Genomic DNA, 20127 nt, shown 5'->3' with positions numbered 1-20127 from the left:
GTTCTACAGAACACCCAAGGTAGTGATCATAACTCATATTGTCTAATACATTTAAGAAATTCCTCTCTAGCTAAAAAAACAAAACAAAACAGAAAAAGCATTGCCTACCTTCTAATCAAGCTTAAGATACAACTATCAGGACAATTAGACTTAGAAGACCATGGAATTTAAATTACTGGCCCATATAAAGCCCCTGCTCATTTTATCTCATTTTGGAAAATAAAAGCTTCTTTGGGAAAAATTGACTCCATGTCTATCTTTTTATTATGATTCATCACTATTATCTTGTTTATTCATAAATAAACATGGTGGGATTTGAAAGGTTACATCATGTCCTACTTTGTCAAAGAATCTACCTTCTTCAGTGGTTTCTAAAATACTAATTAAGAACTAAATTGTTTGAACTGTTTCTCACATACAATTCTCCTAAGGTTAAAATGTAACAAGATACCCAGTAAGGTAACCTATTTATATTAGAAACAATTAAAGCCATAACATGATTATTTTACCATTTTATGTAATGCACAGTCGCAGGGAATGGGTCCTTAGAAAACAGATTATCTAACAGTTACATTTTAAGTTCTCAAGAAATGTCTTAAACTTGACTCTAGGACCCAGTCAGGAAAGAGTACTGCCAATCTGGTTGGAATACGTATTGAAGGAGGGAATCCTTGGAAACTAGGATTGTGATTTATGTAATATATATATTCTGATTTGCAGATTAATACATTGATATTCAGATATTTTGGGATTGGCCTAGTTAGCAATTGGGCTTGATATTTCTATAAAAGAATTTAATCATTATTATAGAGAAGATGCCTTGGAGAGATTCCATATATCAGTTGAATTCAGAATTAAGTTTGGACAGGTGGTGAACACAGAAAATCTTCCAAATGATTAGAGAGATTCATAGAGAATGATTCAGTCTGTGAATGCTAGACGTTGTACCATTTAGTTTATTTCATGTGGAAGAGGCATGGTGCAAATCCTTTCTGAATTGACATAAATGCCCTACTTGTTTCTCATCAAACCAGTTATCTCTCCTGAATTTCTATAATTTTTTCCCAGTTTTCACTCAGCACCCCCTTTTAGTAATAGCAAGTTAATTTTTGTTGGGAAATTATTCATTTCCTCTTAAAAATAGTTTCGTTTTGTTTGTTAAACCTGATGTCCATCTGCAAGAGACCATATATGTAGTCCCAGTTTCAAAGACTAGAAAGAATGACAAATAGAATTGGTTTAAAATTGCCGTCAATTTGGTTTACTACTGGACCAGCAAAAATGCAGTACAACCGTTATCTAAAAGATCAAAGAGATAGGTGAGTTAACCACATTCTATTTCTTAACACTCCTTCAGGTTTACCAGTTTTGATCAGAACTACCATATCAATCTTTTGAGTGTGAGGTGGATGTTTGGCCCAAGTTAGACAAATGTGATTTTCTCCTCCTAGAATTTAAATATGAATTTACAGAAAGTGACTCATCATGGAGCTAATACTCTGTTGTCCCTTAGAAATTATTATTTTGTTCCTATTACTTATATCCTTCTACAGTGGGACTACCTTGTATTCTTCATATTCTTATAATAAATATCATATTTTCTTAATTGTATTTTTTAAAAAAATATTTATTTCATACCTAATTTTGAATTTTTATTTATTATTTTTTAAGTAATCTTTATCCTCAGTTGTGGGGCTCAAACTCATGACCCCAAGATCAAGAGCTGCATGCTCTACTCACTGAGCCAGCCAGGATTGTATTTTGTTGATTAAAACCCCAAAACTATAATCCCTTCAATATCATATACCTAACCACTACTGATTTTATGTTTTCATTCCAAAACTGAGATAGTATGGGGCATCTGGGTGGCTCAGTTGGTTAAGCATCACACTCTTGGTTTCCGCCCAAGTCATGAATCCCATGGATGGTGAGGTTGAGCCCTGCATCAGGTTCCACGATCAGCCGGGAGTCTGAAGATTCTCTCCCTCTGCCCCCACTTCTACTTGTGTACTCTTTCTCTCAAACAAATAAATCAAAAAAAAAAAAAAAAATCTGAGACAGTATGATACATTTAAATCTAAAATATTCCTGAGAGGGGTGCCTAGGTGGCTCAGTTGGTTAAGCGTCCAACTCTTGGTTTCCTCTGGGCATATGATCTCAGGGTAGTGAGATTGAACCCCATGTTGGGCTCTGCACTCAGCATGGAGTCTGCTTGAGATTCTCTCTCCCTCTTCCTCTGCCCCTCCCCTCCTCTCTCCAATAAATAAAGTAAATAAATAAAATATTCCTGAAAGACAAATACCATATTATTTCACTCATTTGTGGAATGTAAAACAAAACAAAATAAAACAAAAAAAACAAACAAGTGATTAAACAAAATCAGATTATAAATACAGAGAATTTATAAATATAGAGAACAAACTGATGGTTGCCAAAGGGGGTGGGTGATGGGAAAAATGGGTGAAGGGGTTTGGGAAACACAGGTTTCCAGTTATGGAATGAATGAGTCATGGGACTAAAGGCAGAGCATAGAGAATATAGTCAATAATATTGTGATAGTGTTAAAAAAAAAAATATTGTGATAGTGTTTATTGTATGATTATAGATGGTAGCCACACTTGCAGTGGGCATAGCATAAGGTATAGGGAAGTTGAATCACTATTTTGTACAGCTGAAACTCATGTAACATTGTGTGTCAACTATACTGAAATAAAATATATTTAAAAATATTGCTTAGAAAACGTGCTGCCTTGGGATTTATAATTTGCCTATTGTTTACATTACCTTATGGTTTCTCTGATTCAGTGATTGTCCTTTCAAAAATAATTTTTTACTATTCACAAAATAAATTTTGGCATTAACTTGCATTTTAGTGTTCCTTTTCAACTTAAAATTATATCACATTTCTGAAACTCAGTTGATTTTATATATTTACAAAGTTTGGTCTGGACCCCTTGCCATAAGGCACAGATCAGAATTTTTGTTTATAACAGTGGTTTCTGGTCATTAATAATATTCCATTTCCACACCCACATTTAAAAACTTCACCTATAAATTTTAAAGTGACACATTTTATAAAGGCAGTTGTAATATTACCTTTTATTTTCTTTTTCAAGTTTTTATTTAAATTTCAGTTAGTTAACATACAGTGTAATATTAGTTTCATGTGTAGGATTTAGTGATTCATCACTTACATACAACACCCAGTGCTCATCACAGCAAGTGCCCTCTTTAATACCCATCACCCATTTAACCCATCCCGCTGCCCACCTCCCCTCCAGCAACCCTTAGTTTGTTCTCTATAGTTAAGAGTCGGCTTGATGGTTTGCCTCTTTCTCTCTGGCTCTATCCATGTTGTTGCAAATGGTGAGATTTTATTCTTTTTTTATGGCTGAGTACTATTCCATTGTATATATATACCACTTCTTTATCCATTCATCAGTTGATGGACATTTGGGCTCTTTCCATAATTTGGCTATTGTTGATAATGCTGCTTTAAACATTAAGGGGATGTATCCCTTCAACTCAGTATTTTTGTATCCTTTGGCTAAATACCTAGTAGTGTAATTGCTGATTATAGCCTAGTTATATTTTTAACTTTTTGAAGAACCTCCATACTGATTTCCATAGTGGCTGCACCAGTTTGCATTCCCATCAACAGTGTAAGAGGGTTCCCCTTTCTCCATATCCTGGTCAAAGTCTGTTGTTTCATGTGTTGTTGATTTTAGGTATTCTGACAGGTGTGAAGTGATATCTCATTGTAGTTTTGATTTATATCTCCCTGATGATCAGTGGTGTTGAGTAACTTTCATGTGTCAGTCATCTGTATGTCTTCTTTGGAAAATGTCTACTCATGTCTTCTGCCCATTTCTTAACTGGACTATTTATTTTTTGGGTGTTGAGTTTGATTAAGTTCCTTATAGCTTTTGGATACTAACCCTTTATCAGTTTTATTATTTGCAAATATCTTCTCCCATTCCAAAGGTTGCCTTTTAGTTTCATTGACTGTTTCCTTCAATGTGCAGAAACTTTTTATCTTGATGAAGTCCCAAAAGTTCATTTTTGCTTTTGTTTCCTTTGCCTCAGGAGACATATCTATAAGAAGTTCCTATTACTATCTGTGTTCTCCTATAGGATTTTGATGGTTTCCTCTCTCACATGTAGGTCTTTCATCATTTGGAATTTATTTTTGTGTGTGTAGTAAGAAAGTGGTCCAGTTTCATTCTTTTGCATGTTGCTGTCCAGTTCTCTCAGAATCATTTGTTGAAGAAACTGTGGCAATACTTACAGCTTTTACCATTGGATATTCTTTCCTGCTTTGTTGTGTATTATTTCTTTTTCCATCAGTAGTCCTTCCATTCTTTTTATACTGTAGTTTTGATGTCTTTGTTAGAAAACTGATTTTTACCTGATTAGAATGATGATATGTATGGCTTAGTAATATTTCAGATCACTTTCCAATAACAATGCTTATTTAAATAATTTTTAATTGTAAAGGCCTAGCACCACAAAGTAGACAGTATATAAATTTTGTTTGGATGAAAGAATGAATTGGGTGAAATTAATGAAAGAACGAATGGGTAAAATTAATATAATAGTGAATTTGCCTTTGTATTAAGATGAACAAATAATAAGTAAAAAAATAGTTGATATGAAACTAAAAGATTCCAATTCAAATATAGAAATGCTTAAAATACCAACATAATATTTAAATACATAACTTAGACATATGTATTTGTTTTCATTGAAAATAATGACATAAGCTTGAGATCAAATTTATTATAAGTATGCCTAATAGCTTCATAAAATATATCTGTCTTTGGGGCACCTGGGTGGTTCAGTCAGTTAAGCATCCGACTCTTGGTTTTGGCTTAGGTCATGATCTCATGGATGGTGAGATCAAGCCTTGCGTTGGGCTTTGTGCTCAGTGGGGAGTCTGCTTGAAGATCCTCTCCCTCTGCCCCTCCCCCTTATTGCATGAACTTTCTCTCTCTCTCAAATAAATAGATATTTAAAAAATATATATATCTGTCTTTGGATACAATTTCAATTAAATCAAAATCTCCCATTTCTGGACTTTATAGCCTCTTTATCATGCATTTTTTATGTTTATATTATTTGCTTGTCACTATCATTAGAATCTGGGACCTTAAAGATAGATTTTAATTTTTAAATTTTGAATCCCTAGTTTTGGAATGGTGTAATGTGGGAAATGGGCACTCAATATATATTTAGAGATTAAATCAATTAACAATTACAAGTATTGCTTCATAACTCTTATATTTCAAACCTGCACTGGTAAAATCTTATTTAAAATATTACTCTTGTCCATTGTTAATGTAAACTCTAATAACAGTTATGCTTAAAATATACCATATTATTTCTTAAACACATTATATTTCTGACCTCTTCTTTCAATTTTCTGCTCATTCACCTCAATGTCTTCTTAGTATTCATACAATTGGGTTGGCATTTCTTCCTGAAAGCATGTACTAAATATTCTTCCTCCCTGTGATTTGTTTTCAAATCTTTAAAGAGAAATATCATACTTATCCCTGAAGAGACCTCTTTATATTCACACTTTCACACCTTCCTAAGTTTTTTTACTTGACTCCAACTCAGTTTCTTATCTATATAATTTTTATGCCAATCCCAGAGATTTGCTTTCTACTCTAGGTAGTTTTTGCTGAAGTACTTTGTTTTAAAATGTAGGATTTTGACTCTTAAATACAGAGAACAAAATGGTGGTTGCCAGAGGGGAGGTAAAGAGGGGGATGGGTGAAATAAGGAGGATTAAGAGTACTCTTCTTATGAGCATGGAGTAATGTGTGGAATTGTTGAATCTTTATGTTGTACACCTGAAACTAATATATTGTATGTTCATCATATTTCAATAAAAAATAAAATAAATAAATAAAGTGTAGATTTTAACAGCATTGTGTGGTGACAGATGGTAGTTACACTTGTGGTGAGCATAGCATAATGTATAGAGAAGCTGAATCACTAAGTTGTATACCTGAAACTAATTAACATTGTGTGTTAACTATACTCAATTAAAAATAAATAGTTGTGATAAGCACTGGGTGTTGTATGTAAGTGATGAATCACTAAATCTTATATCTGAAACTAATATTATACTGTATGTTAACTAACTGGAATTTAAATAAAAAGTTGAAAAAATATATACTGTAGGTTTTATAGCTATTCAGGTATGGCATGGCCATCACATAAGAAGACAACTGCCAATGAGAAGAGAATAGCTATGCTCACAGATTCCAAGAGAATGGGGTACCCCACATAATGGGGAGCCACACGGGGGAAACACTAAGGTCAGTTAGGAAGTAGTGGGGGTCAAGGGGAAAATTTGGACAACAACCTTTGTTACAGTTTCCATAGGAAGGAATGGGTAGGGTAAAGTAAGCAGATTGAGGATTGGCTAGTTTGAATAAGTGGGGTGATTAAGGCAGAAGGATTGTGACCCTGAGTGTGAGAGTCCTGTAGAATAGGTGGTTGGGGTGAAGGTTCTGGATTGGTTGGTTGGCATCTGAAAGTCACATTCACAGGCAGTCTTCTACTCTTAAGAATTAGCTAACCCTGGGAGAAGTAGTTCCTCCAGTGTCAGCAAGACCTCAAATGTCAAAGCATCTAAATTGCCAAAAGTAAAATAATATCCTTAATACACCCTTTTATATTTTTTTAAAAATCTGTAAATTTTTTGGGGTGCCTGGGCGGCTCAGTCAGTTAAGCAGCTGCCTTCGGCTCAGGTCATGATCCCAGGGTCCTGGGATCGAGCCCCGCATCCGGCTCCCTGCTCAGCCGGGAGCCTGCTTCTCCCTCTTCCTCTGCCTCTCCCCCTGCTTGTGAACTCTCTCTCTCTCTTTCTCTGTCAAATAAATAAATAAAATCTTAAAAAAAAAATCTGTAAATTTTTACACATCATTCCGTATCAGTTCAAGTACTTGAGGCATGCTTTTCCTTTCAGAAACCTTGTTGACTTCTTCCTATGAGATTATACAAGTTTAAGGATTCCATGAACCTGCCTTTTATTGATTCCATCTGGCTTCCAAGCATAGGCTTTCACATCTATTTGTAGCTCCCTGGGTACTTTCTGGACCCTACACAGAGATAAGTATGCAACAGTGGAAAAATCATCCAATTATAAGTTAGGAATAGCAAATTGTATATTTTGAATAATGTAAGGTTTTTACTTTTGCTTTGCTTTGCATATAGTGGATGTAAGCTTATTTTAATGGCTTATTCAAATACAGCTGTTTTTTTGGGGGTTGGTTAGTTTGCATGTCTTGAATTAGGTTTGAGTTTTAGAATCTTTCAAAGAGACGTTTTAAATTTTTGTTCTCTCTTGTTATGTTCGTTCCATGTTTTTCTTAATGAAACTATTGATACTTAAAGAAATGAGTACTTCATTTATCATCTGCCTTACCAACATTTGCCCCTAGTTTGTTAAATATTTTGCTTTGTTAATGGAATTTTTAAAAAAATATTTATTTTTATAAAATTAATAGAATCTATTTTTTCAGTCTTTTACTTTAGGTCTTCTTGTTTTAGGTCAACTTAAAAGTGTTTCTATACTTCAAATTTATAAACTTATTTAACCAGACTTTCTTCTAACAGTTCATTTCTCTGTCATATTTCCAACATAAATCTTTTGGTTACTGGAATTTAACTAAATGTTATCTTAATTAGGTAGTAAAATCTACAATATATTTGGGATTGATTATAAACTCTCTATTTTCTCTCCGGTGACAAACTTTTTATCAGTAATAATGATTTAGTAACTAGCAGGTCCTTTATTACTCTATTTTTCTTTATCTTGATTATATCCTGATTCTTCTTACATGCTTAATTTCCAGACAAAATTTAGTATATTTTTGTCAATTTCCAGGAAAAAAAGAAAAGGTTATTTTAATTGGGATTAAGTCTAAAATATTTGTAATTTGTGGAGAATTGATACACATATATTCGTATTTTAACCCAGTATTTAATTGGAGGCATTAAGATGTCCCTCCCATGATCTCCATCTTCTCATATTTATATTCTTCTCCAATTCCCTCTTCTTTAGCATGGGTAGGACCTACCACTTGCTTCTGACCAGTAGAAAGTTTCATAAGTGATGGAATGTCACTTTCATGATTATGCTTCTTAAGATTGTAATTTCCATCTTGTTGGAAGACCCTCGTTCTTGTTGGTTTTGATAAAACACATTGTTATGTGCAATACTCTATGTAGAGTCCCATATGGAAGGAACTGAATGTAACCTCTGACTGACAGACAGCAAGAAACCGAACACTTAGTCCATCAGCCTCAAAAGAACTGAATTCTGCCAACACCGAGTGATTTTCAGTAAGATCCTTCTCCAGTCAAGTTTTGAGATAAGACTGCAATCTAGAGAGAAACCTCATATATAATCAAATATACAGATATATTAGTACACTAAATTTAAGGAGCTAATACTTTCAGTTTTTTATATTGGCACTTTTCAGCTAAATTAATTAATTGGCAATTTTCACACTTTGTTCTATCTCAGATTTGTTATCAATGCTAGATTGGCTAATAACAAGATGAATGGAGAAGTTTTCTTTTTTTCTCATCTTAAAAATTATATTGTATATTATTTCCTTCATTACAACTTGAAAAATTCATGCAAATTCCTCATAGAAACTCTATCAGAAGCTAATTCCATAAGCTTTATAAATCTCTTTAGTCAGAGTTTAGCATTGTTTGGCATTCTATAAATGTTAGTTTTATTGATAGGACTTTGACTTTTTACCAATTTTTTTGAGGTATTTAACCGTTTAGGTTTGTCATCACACAGTGATATTTTTAAAATGTATACTTTATATTTTTTTCTGATGCTTCAAATTATTTTCATGAGTTTTCCAAAGTAGTCTCTGACTCTTTCGACTTACTCTGCATTTATTATGACTTTTATCATTCTTATTTCAGTACATGTGTGGCTTCTGCCTCTCTTCTTTTTAAATGGGATTATTTCTTATATATATTTATTATTTTACTCATTTTCCATTTCCTAACCCACTTTTTTCTTTTACATCTAAATAGATGATTAATTAAATTTTATTCTCTCATGTAGCACTGAAATAGAGTAAAACTGATTATTTTTCCCTAAAGACAAATTTAAATAACCATAAGCTTAGATATGTATTCATTATATTAAAACATTTTTTTAGATATTTAGCAATTTTAGTTATATCTTCTATAGTTGACACCAACATTATTTTAATAGATTTTCTAGTTTTTTGTATTTTTGTTTCTTCTTTTTCTTTCATTATTGTTGCTACATTTATTTGTATTGCTCAAAGTACATGACCTATATTATTTGGTACTTTTTGAAATTTTATTGAGATTTTCTCTGCAGAATAATAAAACAACCAACATTTTAAAATGTTTATAAGGATTTGATAGGGAGTTTGTTTTTTCAGGGCAAGTTAATTTTTTATTTCTGTTGTTTTTCTGCAGGCTTTGTTTTTGTATTTCCTATATTTTATATTAGTAGGTGAGTTTTTAAGGATTATAGCATTTCTAATCCTCACTGTGGATTTCATCTTGTGTCATTTTATAGTACCCTCTCTTAGTGTCATTTACTAAATTTATCTTATATACACACTTACTTGATGTTAATATCTTGAACTAGTTTTTTTTCCCCTAATGCTTGCCCAGCAATTTTTACCCATCTTCTACTGGCCTCTCCATATTTTCAATCCTGAGTGAAAATATAGAGTGGTGAAGAGTATCTAAATAACTAACTATCCAGACCCTTTACCCATTGAGGCCAACAGGTTCTGAAGCTATTCTCTCATTGTTCCAGGCACGGCAGTTCTTATGGCAATTACATGAAAGAGACAAACAATTATGTCTCCCTGTGGTATAATTCTATCAGGACAAGTACTTATAGGAATGGGAAGCACTTTGTAGTAGTGAGATCAGCATTATTTTAAGCACTAAAATGCAACTTACTGAGGCTAAATAACCCAAGTAATAGAATTCACAGAACATCCTTGGGTTTGAGGTTAGCAAATGTTATCAGTGTTTTGGCTATATAACATTCTATAGAATCACAAACAGAAAATGTGTTACCAAAATGAATGTCTCAGAAGACAGAAGTTAAAGAAATAAGTTTTAAACACTATATAACTTTCATAATATTTAATTAGACTTCTGACTTTTTGATGTACTATGGACAAAGAGAAGAGACCCTAATCAAAATAGTTGTTTTCTAAAAATATAAAAAATGTAAATAGACTTTCCCTCTCTCCCCTCTCCTCAAACTTTGCAGTAATGCAGTATTGCTTGGATCTTAGAGAACTTGATGTAGAAACCACTTTTATGATCAAGACTCATGGTGATCTCATCCATGCTACACTCAAAGGCCAATGAATGTAGTAACCAAGTCTCCAGTAATTCTCTTCCTGTATTTTCACTGCCTAATACTATGCATGGTACATAATAAGTACACTATTATTGCTCAGTAAGTATTTTTCAATTTGAGTAAATGAATGAATGAGGTTGACTACTATCACCCAGTCTGAATTAGAAGTTTGTCATTCCCTGAATAGTGAGACAATGTCCTATGAAATTAGTTTCTAAGTTAAAAGGAAAAAGGAAAAAAATTACAGCTAGTGGCAATTGCTTACTTATATGTGCCAGGACTTGTCCTAGGTGCTGAAGATTCATACTAAGCAAAGCACCTTCATGAATTGCTTTCCCCTCCTCCATCTCCTCCATCTTCTCCTCCCTCTCCTCCTCCTCCTTCTTCTTTTTTTTCTTCTTCTTCTTCAGAAAGCTTTGTGTGAAGTTTTGCCACTCTATTAAAAAATAATATTTATATTTGTTCCATTAGAAGATAGAAAGTTACAAGATTTGAGAGTGTACATTTAGAAATAGGTAAAAAATTAGGGGCTGCCATTTGTTGAGAAGAGCTATTTACTAGTAAGTTACTATACCTGAGAGCCAATTCAGAATTGTCCCTTAAAAAGAGGAGTGGTATCTACCAACTTCTTAAAGGTAATTCTTCTTAAATGTATGTCACAAAATATATTAGTAGGCAAAGTCTCCAGGCCTCCTTGATGCTATTAAGAATTGAGTAATTCACGATGTCCACTACTTTAGAAATTTCCATCAAACTATGGTCATAAAAATAATGAGCTAAAAGGACCTCTTTTTATTAGCAGGAGGTTAAAAAAAAGTCAAAGTGCCAATGAAACTCCAAATCTTGAGGTTCTAATAAGAAATGTTTTACTTAAGTTAATAGAATTACTTGGATGTGGAAAACAATAGAAAAACACACTCATGGATTTAAGTCAGTTATATTGTTAGCAGTGTAGCATCTACTGAGCAACTGTCACTGCATTTATTGATAAATTCTACATAGAAATATTTATAGCTCTGAAATTCTTCTAATTCATCCTAATAGATTTATCTGTTTGTCTATTGCCTCCACTATCCAAAGAACAAATTAAAACCTAGGTCTTTTATGCCAATAATAATAACAAAAACAATAATAATAACAATACTTATAAACACTATGTTGCATGCATTTGTTGAAGCATTTTACAAGCATGAACAACACTCATAACTATCACATGAGGTGGTATCTCTTATAAAACCTGACTTCAATTCCAGTATCTGGATTTAAAGTCCATGCTCTTAACCACAATATTATGAAATATCTACTAGCACATTGTAGTCAAGTAACAACTGTCTCTTTTAAGTCATTTGTGGAAAAAATGCTTACATTTATTAAAATCAATGACTGTATAAATACATTTATATGAAAAATACAAATACAATACCTCTTCTCCAGGGTTTCACAATGCGGAGCTAGAAATCTATATATATACATACTTGAATATGTTCAAATCTTTTGTGCTGTTTTTTCACCTTTTCTGTTTTTATCTGAAGTGTTGATTTGTGTGTGTGTGTGTGTGTGTGTGTGTGTGTGTGTGTATAATAGCATATTTCTAAGACTAATTATGAGTATCTTCTGAGGATTTTCCTCTATAGAGACAAATATATTTTATTCAGAGAGGACCCTGCTGGGCTGTAAAATGCAGTAATACTATTTAAGCATAATATTCTTCTTGAATTAAAAAAGAATACTTTAAAAAATTAAAAATAAAAAAGAATACCTTTTGCCTGGATGCTACTAAAGTGTAGTCTAGAAGTACTATAGTAGTACTTCCTTTTAGGTAATAACAATGAGAGAATTTAAAACTTGCTCTATAAAATATAAGTACAATATTTTATTAAAATGTTTGTGATTCAGTTTTTAAACATAGTAAATTACCATTAAATATAGCATGATATTCTTTACCTGGAGGTTTTTATTTTCTTCCAAAGATTGTATAACACAGTAACATGCGTTTAAATCTAGATATAATGCATATCATATCTTTAAGATCACAATCTTTCATATATACATTTAGGTTTATACATTTAGGTTTCTGTCTATACATTAAAATTTTGCTTGTAGAATTCTTGTCTTCTTTCCCTTTCTCCTTCTCAGAGGAGATTTTATTGCACTATTCCCTATTCACAATGAATTTAGTTATTCCTATGCTTACTCAAAGAAAGATGCCCTGAACATCTAGTTCAAAGTCATACCTGATAGGGTGACTACATAATTTTTGTCTAAGCTGAGCCACTGTTGAGACTTAAGAGTGCTTTTGATAATTAGATGAAGACAGTAAGTGTGAACCAATGCTGTTCTAAGTAAACTGGGACATAAGTTCATCCATGTACAAGTTTTCCAACTCTATGTAAGCTAACTTGCCATAGTGGAAAGGTACATTCATAGCTCTCTCCCTTTCCTAAAGGTAGAATTTTATCATATCTAACGTTCCATCTTTTCTAGATATTCAATGAGGACATTTTACAAATTTGGCCTCTAGTGGCATACTGACCTAACTAGCTGCCTAGTGAACAGATACTGTGTGTACTATTAAGAAAAAAAAATTTGCCAACAATGATTTAATCCCTATTTATTGTATTCCTTTTTAATATTTATTACATTAATGAAAATATTTAACATATATTATACTTGTCATACAAAAAATAAAAATATAAAGAAAACAAATTAGTTGATTTATTTATTATTTTTTTTTTTAAAGATTTTATTTATTTATTTGACAGAGAGAGAGCACAAGTAGGCAGAGTGGTAGACAGAGGAAGAAGGAGAAGCAGGCTCCCTGCTGAGCAGGGAACCCAATGCGGGGCTCGATCCCAGCACCCTGGGATCATGACCTGAGCCGAAGGCAGACGCTTGACGACTGAGCCACCCAGGCGCCCCTAGTTGATTTATTTCTAAAATTATTTTTGTGTTTAGAGTATAACTCTTCTGAGCACTTTTTAAATCAGTAATTGATACCTGTGTTTTCCCACACAGTATCATTGAGTTCATCATGAATATAGGTGATAAAACACTGTAAAAATAAAACATCAACAAAAAACTTTTATAACATAACAAAGTCAATGGAGTTGAGTTCTTAGGACAGCTTTGCAACTAAGAAGAATTAGGTGTGTTTTCAAACTGTATTTCATTGGTACATACCATCAATATGAAGTTCAAAACACATAAAGGTAGAAAAATGACTGCACTTTCATAACTACATTTGAGATCAAGATACACATTATTATGAACATGCAGAATCTACCTTTATGTTCCTTCTCAGTCATTACCCCCAAAGAGTGACAGTCTGTCTGACTTCTATTACCTGTTTGTGTATATATACAAGCACAGGTATATATATGTATGTTTACTTAAAGGAAATTATAGATATCATAGTAATTGCTCATAATTATACCTTTCAAAGTTTATGAGATGAATTTAAAAGTTGTAAACTATACCAGGGGTATTTTACTTAACCAATCATCTAGGTTGGATATTATGCAGTGATACAATATCATATCTTCTTTTATCTAGTTTTGTTAAATATTTTGTCCACAGGATTCTGCCATTCACGTGCATATAGCAAAAGTTCATTCCTTTTCATTGCTGTATGGTGTTCTTTACATGAATATATCATAATTTATTTGGGTGTTCTATTAATGGATATATGGGTGTTTCTGATGTGTGGCTAATCAGTTATTCTTTGAACTTCTTAAAGTCTTCTGAGCACATGTTCATATTTCCACATTAGTATATGAATTCTAGTTCCTAAACATTCTAATAGTAGTTATTGTGAATCACTTAATTATAGGCATTCTGTTGGTTGTAAAATGGTACTGAAAAGTATTTATTAGCACTCTTAAAGAAAGACAAAATCCATGGTTAAAGGCGGAAAATAAGTTCCAAATCATTGTCCTTGTATGTACTCTGGTAATACCTTTTATTATAAAGTTTATAATAGATAATTATTCATTGTGGGGGGCTGAACTGGGCATTGTAGGGTGTTTAGCAGCATCCTTGACCTCTACTACTAGATGCCAGTAATACTTGCCTTCTCCTTGCCTCCAAGCTTGACAACCACAAATCTCCTGTTATTGCCAAATATCTCCTGGAAGGCAAAATTACCCAAGGTTAAGAACCACTGATCTAAAGCATTCAATCAACTTTATGTTCCACATCGGGAAAAACAAATCTTTTGAAATTTTATCTAGACATAATATCATGCCTCAGGCACATTCTAAAAAGGGAATAGTGGAAGACTCACCAGTTTTACACCCTGTTTATCAAGAAAAAGGAGTATATCTTAAAGATTTTAACCATGGCACATATCTTGAATATAAGTGATTTCACCAATGAGAATGTGTTTCTAATATACATTTTGTGTCTAACTTTCACCAAAGTGACACAGTTTCTGTTGTAACTGTAATTGTATATTTTTGGAAGGTGAAGGATCCTGAATCAATTTGTAATGAGCACTTCTGGAGTATTACTTTTCCAAATTAATGCTAAATGACCATTCTTGGAATATGCATTAATTATTAATATGGATTAGTAAAATCCATATTAATAATTAGTGTAAGTGCCCCATAAAGTAACCTAAAATAAGACATATCTAATATGACACTGTTTATTTAAAAGTAAATTACAGAAATCATAGTGATTGGTTATAATTATACCTCTCAAAGTCTATGAGAAGAATTTAAAAGTTGTAAACTATGCCAGAGATATTTTACTTAACCAATCAGCTAGGTTGGATATTAAGTTGTTTAGATGCTTTAGAATTATTTAGTAGCATAGTATTAAACATCTTGGCATCTCAACCTTACCTTTAATATAAGCATACAAGAATAACAATATTAATTTTGTGATCTGTAATGATTTTGTATTTTTATATAATAATGTTACATTTCCTTTCCTATTTTTCACTCCATTTGTGATTTCAGTCTTCTATGCCTGACTAAATTAACCAGAGAATTGTTTAAAATTTTAAGGGAACAAACTACTACTAAAAGGAGATACTTGCGGTATCAATCTGTAATAGCCCAAAAATTAGATTTTAAGTAACAGTGTCTTCATCAAAATATCTCCAGGGAATATTTGCCTTCTCCCACTTCAAAGCAAATTGTTTTCCACAAATTATCTACTTTAATGACGTCTTTTCCTATTAGCAGAATCTTGTATGGTGTGTCTTTTTTAGTTTTTCCTCCTTGATGTTTTCCTGATGGTTCTACAACAATATGCAAATTATTTTTTCCTTCACTAATTTTGGATAAAATGGTGACCTCTAGAATGTCTTTTGCTAAAAATTGCTCTTGTATCTGACAGAACCATGGAATCCATGAAACTTTTCAAGTAGCAAGTTAAATGAGCTCCTCTACCTTAGCAGCTGGAGTTTCAACATTCTACAATCCCATCTTAACACTTCTATAGATATAACTTCTCAGAGGTGTCTCTTCACACAGTAGGGACTTGTTCTGATACCAGGAGAGTTCATAAGCTTTTCATAGATCTCATAATTCATAAAATCTCGATAATCTCATAAGTTCATAGTGAATATATTTTGAACAGTAGTAGTGCTGAAATGATGGCACTCATTTTGAGATGAACTCTTTTTGTCAAAATATTGGATGTGCCATATTATGCTTATGTATTATTTTAGAACCATATTTTGTGGTTCTATAAAATTTTTCAAGTTGTTTTATTTTTTACTACTACATTTCTTCTACTATATTTGGCATATATGTATTTGTGTTCTCCTTCATTATTGTTCTTGAAATTTCAAATAAATGATGTCTTCTATCATCTGTTATGTTTCATTTAGAAGGCTATAATTACATAAACACAGTAGTCAGAGGATTTTCTATTTAGAAGACAATAATTGCTTTCTCTTTAAGGTACCAGGGAGGCAGAATGCATGTATAGAAGGATAGCATTTATACAAAAGAGGAAATGTCAAACTTTCCTCCAAATTAGGAAATTGTTGTAATAGCTTCATTTTAAATATGGAGAGTTTATAACTGAAAGTTAAGAAAAACATGTTTTGAAGAGGACACACTTAAAATCATGTCTCAGATGTTGCACTAGCAAGGGATGATATTGTCATGGACTAAATAACATGGACTAGCTTTCAAAAGACTAGTAGAATTCTCTCTTAAGCAGAGTTTGTGCTACAGTTAAACCAAGTAGTTAAAATAATTTTGATAACTTTTTTCCTTTGGATTATAGTTAGCTCAACTATAACCTGAAGGAAAAAAGTTATCAAATCCAATCCTGTAATTAGCTCAACTGAATCTCATAAGTTGTGCCATAAGAAAAAAAAGAGGAACTTTGATTCTGTGCACACCAATATCAGAAAAGGCATAAATAATAAAAATTATAGAGTTTCAATCCTATTTTAAAGTTTTTACTTTTTAAAAATGGGTCAATGATAGTTCTATACTCCCATGATATCCGTAAGTATCAGTTAACAATAGCCAAACAGTGTTATGTAGCAAACTACCTCATTTAGTCTTCCTAACTACTTGACCAAGTACTTAAAATTGCCCATTACTTACCCACTTACTTACCTTACCAGATATTAGTCAGGCTTATCTCCTCCCCACAGAGCCTTGAACTTTGGTTTGTTCCTAAGCTTAAATAAGCAGTAAGATATATAGCATCCTGTCCTTAACAACTTTTTCCAAGAATTCGCTGACCACAGAAACATTTTCTTAAACATCTAATCATCCTTTCTGTTCATCCCCACTAGTTGCTCCCTCCAGAACAAAGTTTCTCCTAAACCTGCTTACCTCTCCCTATTTTAAAAAAAAGGCTTTTTCTGATTAATTTTGAGGTGCTTGCAGATCTTGTATCAGAGCATTCTCCCTCTTATGATATTCTTTTCAAAAAAGTTTCTTCTTACTAAAGTCCAGGTTTATTTTTTTATTTTTATTGTTTGGCATGCAAAAATATTTAGTCCAGGTTTATTTTTATTTGACAAACCAATGTTGTTATTATTCTCATTTTTACCAATTAAGAAACTGTGTATGGAAGAAGTAAAGGTAATTTAGCAAAGATTACATATATAATACGATTCATACTAGAGTGTTAACATATAGGTCTGTATTACACAAAATTCTCCCTTATAACATAGCCTTATATTATACTGCCTCAAATGTGATAACATTAGAAAGATGTGTACATGTTTAAAACCACAGTTTTTTTTTAAGCTTCTAATCTGTTTACCATCCATCCTCAGTTGTGGGAATGCATCTTGCTGAGCCACCTCTAAGTAGAATTATTAGGCACATATACTTTTTTGGCACTCAGCCACATGTTTGTCCTCAAAATATCAAGCTTAAGTTTATATTTAAGCTGAAATCTACAGGTGAATCATGTGTTCAGGTATATGCCAAGCAATAGAAACCATATGCCCCTGTCTCCTGGTGGCCTGCCTGATTCCTCTGGGATACCCTATCCTCAGCTGGTGGGGTAGTTTGGATCTAGCCCATCATCTGGGGTCTCCTGCATGTCATCCCTCAGAACTCTGCAGTATGATCTAATAATAACTCTCCAGGAGTTGATTAAAACTTAACAGGGGGCTCTAAAAGGCAATTCTTAAACCCAAACGAATGCACCTGTGAGTTCTATCATCACTGGATAGACTTCCAGGAATTTGAGTAAATGAGACCCTTTAAAAATGTGGAACTTCAATTTGATCTGTTCAAAACTACCACAGAGGAATTTAAAAATATATATATATATATTGAATTATCTGTAGTCTTTGCTTAAGTATCTATCTGTAAATCCCATCACTTTGTAGTTTCATTATAGGATAAATGAATTAGTGCCACCTAGATTTTTAGCTTACATAGAAACCAACAAAGGTGGCTTTTCTGATTTCCTACTTCCTTGTACAATTTTAGGAAAACTTATGATCCCCATTCCGGTTTTTGATCTTTAATGTATTTGACTACAAATGGATTTAGAATAAGTAACAAAAATTTCTTTAGAACAGTTCAAAAACTATGCTAGCTGATGAAATTATCAACCACATACTGTATAGTTCTCTATAAGTGTTATTTCCATGATATAACCCATATAATTGGTGGGACAAGCTTATTTTAGAATAAATTGGAGATTTGGGCACAAAAGAAGGGAGACCTATTCTGACAACAATATGAAAAATGATTCTGGAATTCTAAGTTTAAGGTGTTAGCTATGAGTATTGTGCCATAAAAAATAAGAGGAGTGAGAAGGCTACCTTTACTCTAGGATAAAGAGGCAATCACTGATGCATGGCTATGCACGACCATTAGCAATGGAAAATTACTTTTTCAGGTTATGTAGGAAAAAATAAATTGAGCATAATTTTATATTCAAGCTGAAATCTAAGAGCTGAATCATGTGCTCAGATGCATGTCATAGTAGTGTGCCCTTTTCTTCTGAAATATTTTATTGGTATCCTCCAGCATTTGTGCATTGTTGATGAACTATGGAATTATAAAATATCTGAAGTAAGAATGATGCTAAAATTAATATAAACAACTGAAGTGGAAAACAAAACAAGTTAAATAAAAAGAAAAGGGGAAAAGTGGGAAATGAAGCATTCAGTGGTGGGATTCCAGCTAATAAATAACTTTTAGACTGATTTTGTATCTATTTAAACAGATAATTTTTATTTTGCTAAATTTGACATAAATTTAGGATTTAAATCCTATCGTGAAAATAGAAAAGTATTAAATATATAAAATTTATTTTGTCTCAAGGAAAGAACAGAGACCTATTATAAATCTATATATCTATACATATATATTCTTTTTTAAAAAAATATATTTAGAGAAAGAGTGAGAGAGCATGAACAGGGGGAGGGGCAGAGGAAGAGGGAGAGAAAGAATCTCAAGCAGACTCCATGGAGCATGGAGCCTGACTGGGGCTCATTCTCACAATCCTGGGATCATGACCTGAGCCAAAACCAAGAGTCAGACCCTCAACCAATTGAGCCACCCATGTACCCCAAACCTGTATAATTCTATATATAATGTAGTATATGTTATTTTATAAGTTAAAAGTAAAATAGACTTGTAAGTTGAGAATCTAGCTTTTATCATGTTATTGTAGGAAATAACTTTTATTGGCAAAAGTTGTTATATGTTAAATATTGAGAAAAATAATGTATATGTTTTGTGATTATATTTTTGATTTTCCTTCCCTATTTTCAATATCTCCACTTTCCACAGTTTCCTCTTGTCTTTATGTACCCAGTTTGGAAGCTATTTTACTCGAAAGACTAAAATATATAATGCATAGAAAATACTTAACCCATGGCCTAAAACATAGTGTTTGCTCAATAAATCAGAGTTATTAATAAGAGTGTATACTAGCTAACTTCCAAACTTCTTTAAGCCTCAACTCTGTATCTTCAGCTGAAGTGACTAAACACTTGATAGGTAAAACTAAAATCTTAAAGTAATTCTTGTAGAATAGGGGTGGATTGGGAGTGGGGGACTGATACCACATTAGCATCTTACTTCTTGTGTAGGTGGCCCAACAGTGCTTAAAGGAGCACAGATAGAAAACCACTACCTTGAGAAAGCAGACAGCAAGTTATCTTTTCAAAGCAAGACAGAAGAAATATTAAGCATGAACTGATATCAGTGTTTCGAATCTGTTACTAAAATGGACATAATTATTGCCAATCTTTTTATCATTTTAATCTGTCTCTT

The sequence above is a fragment of the Halichoerus grypus genome, chromosome 5 (genome assembly GCF_964656455.1).
Source record: "Halichoerus grypus chromosome 5, mHalGry1.hap1.1, whole genome shotgun sequence".
NCBI lineage: Eukaryota > Metazoa > Chordata > Mammalia > Carnivora > Phocidae > Halichoerus > Halichoerus grypus.
Note: the sequence above shows the minus strand (reverse complement) of the source record.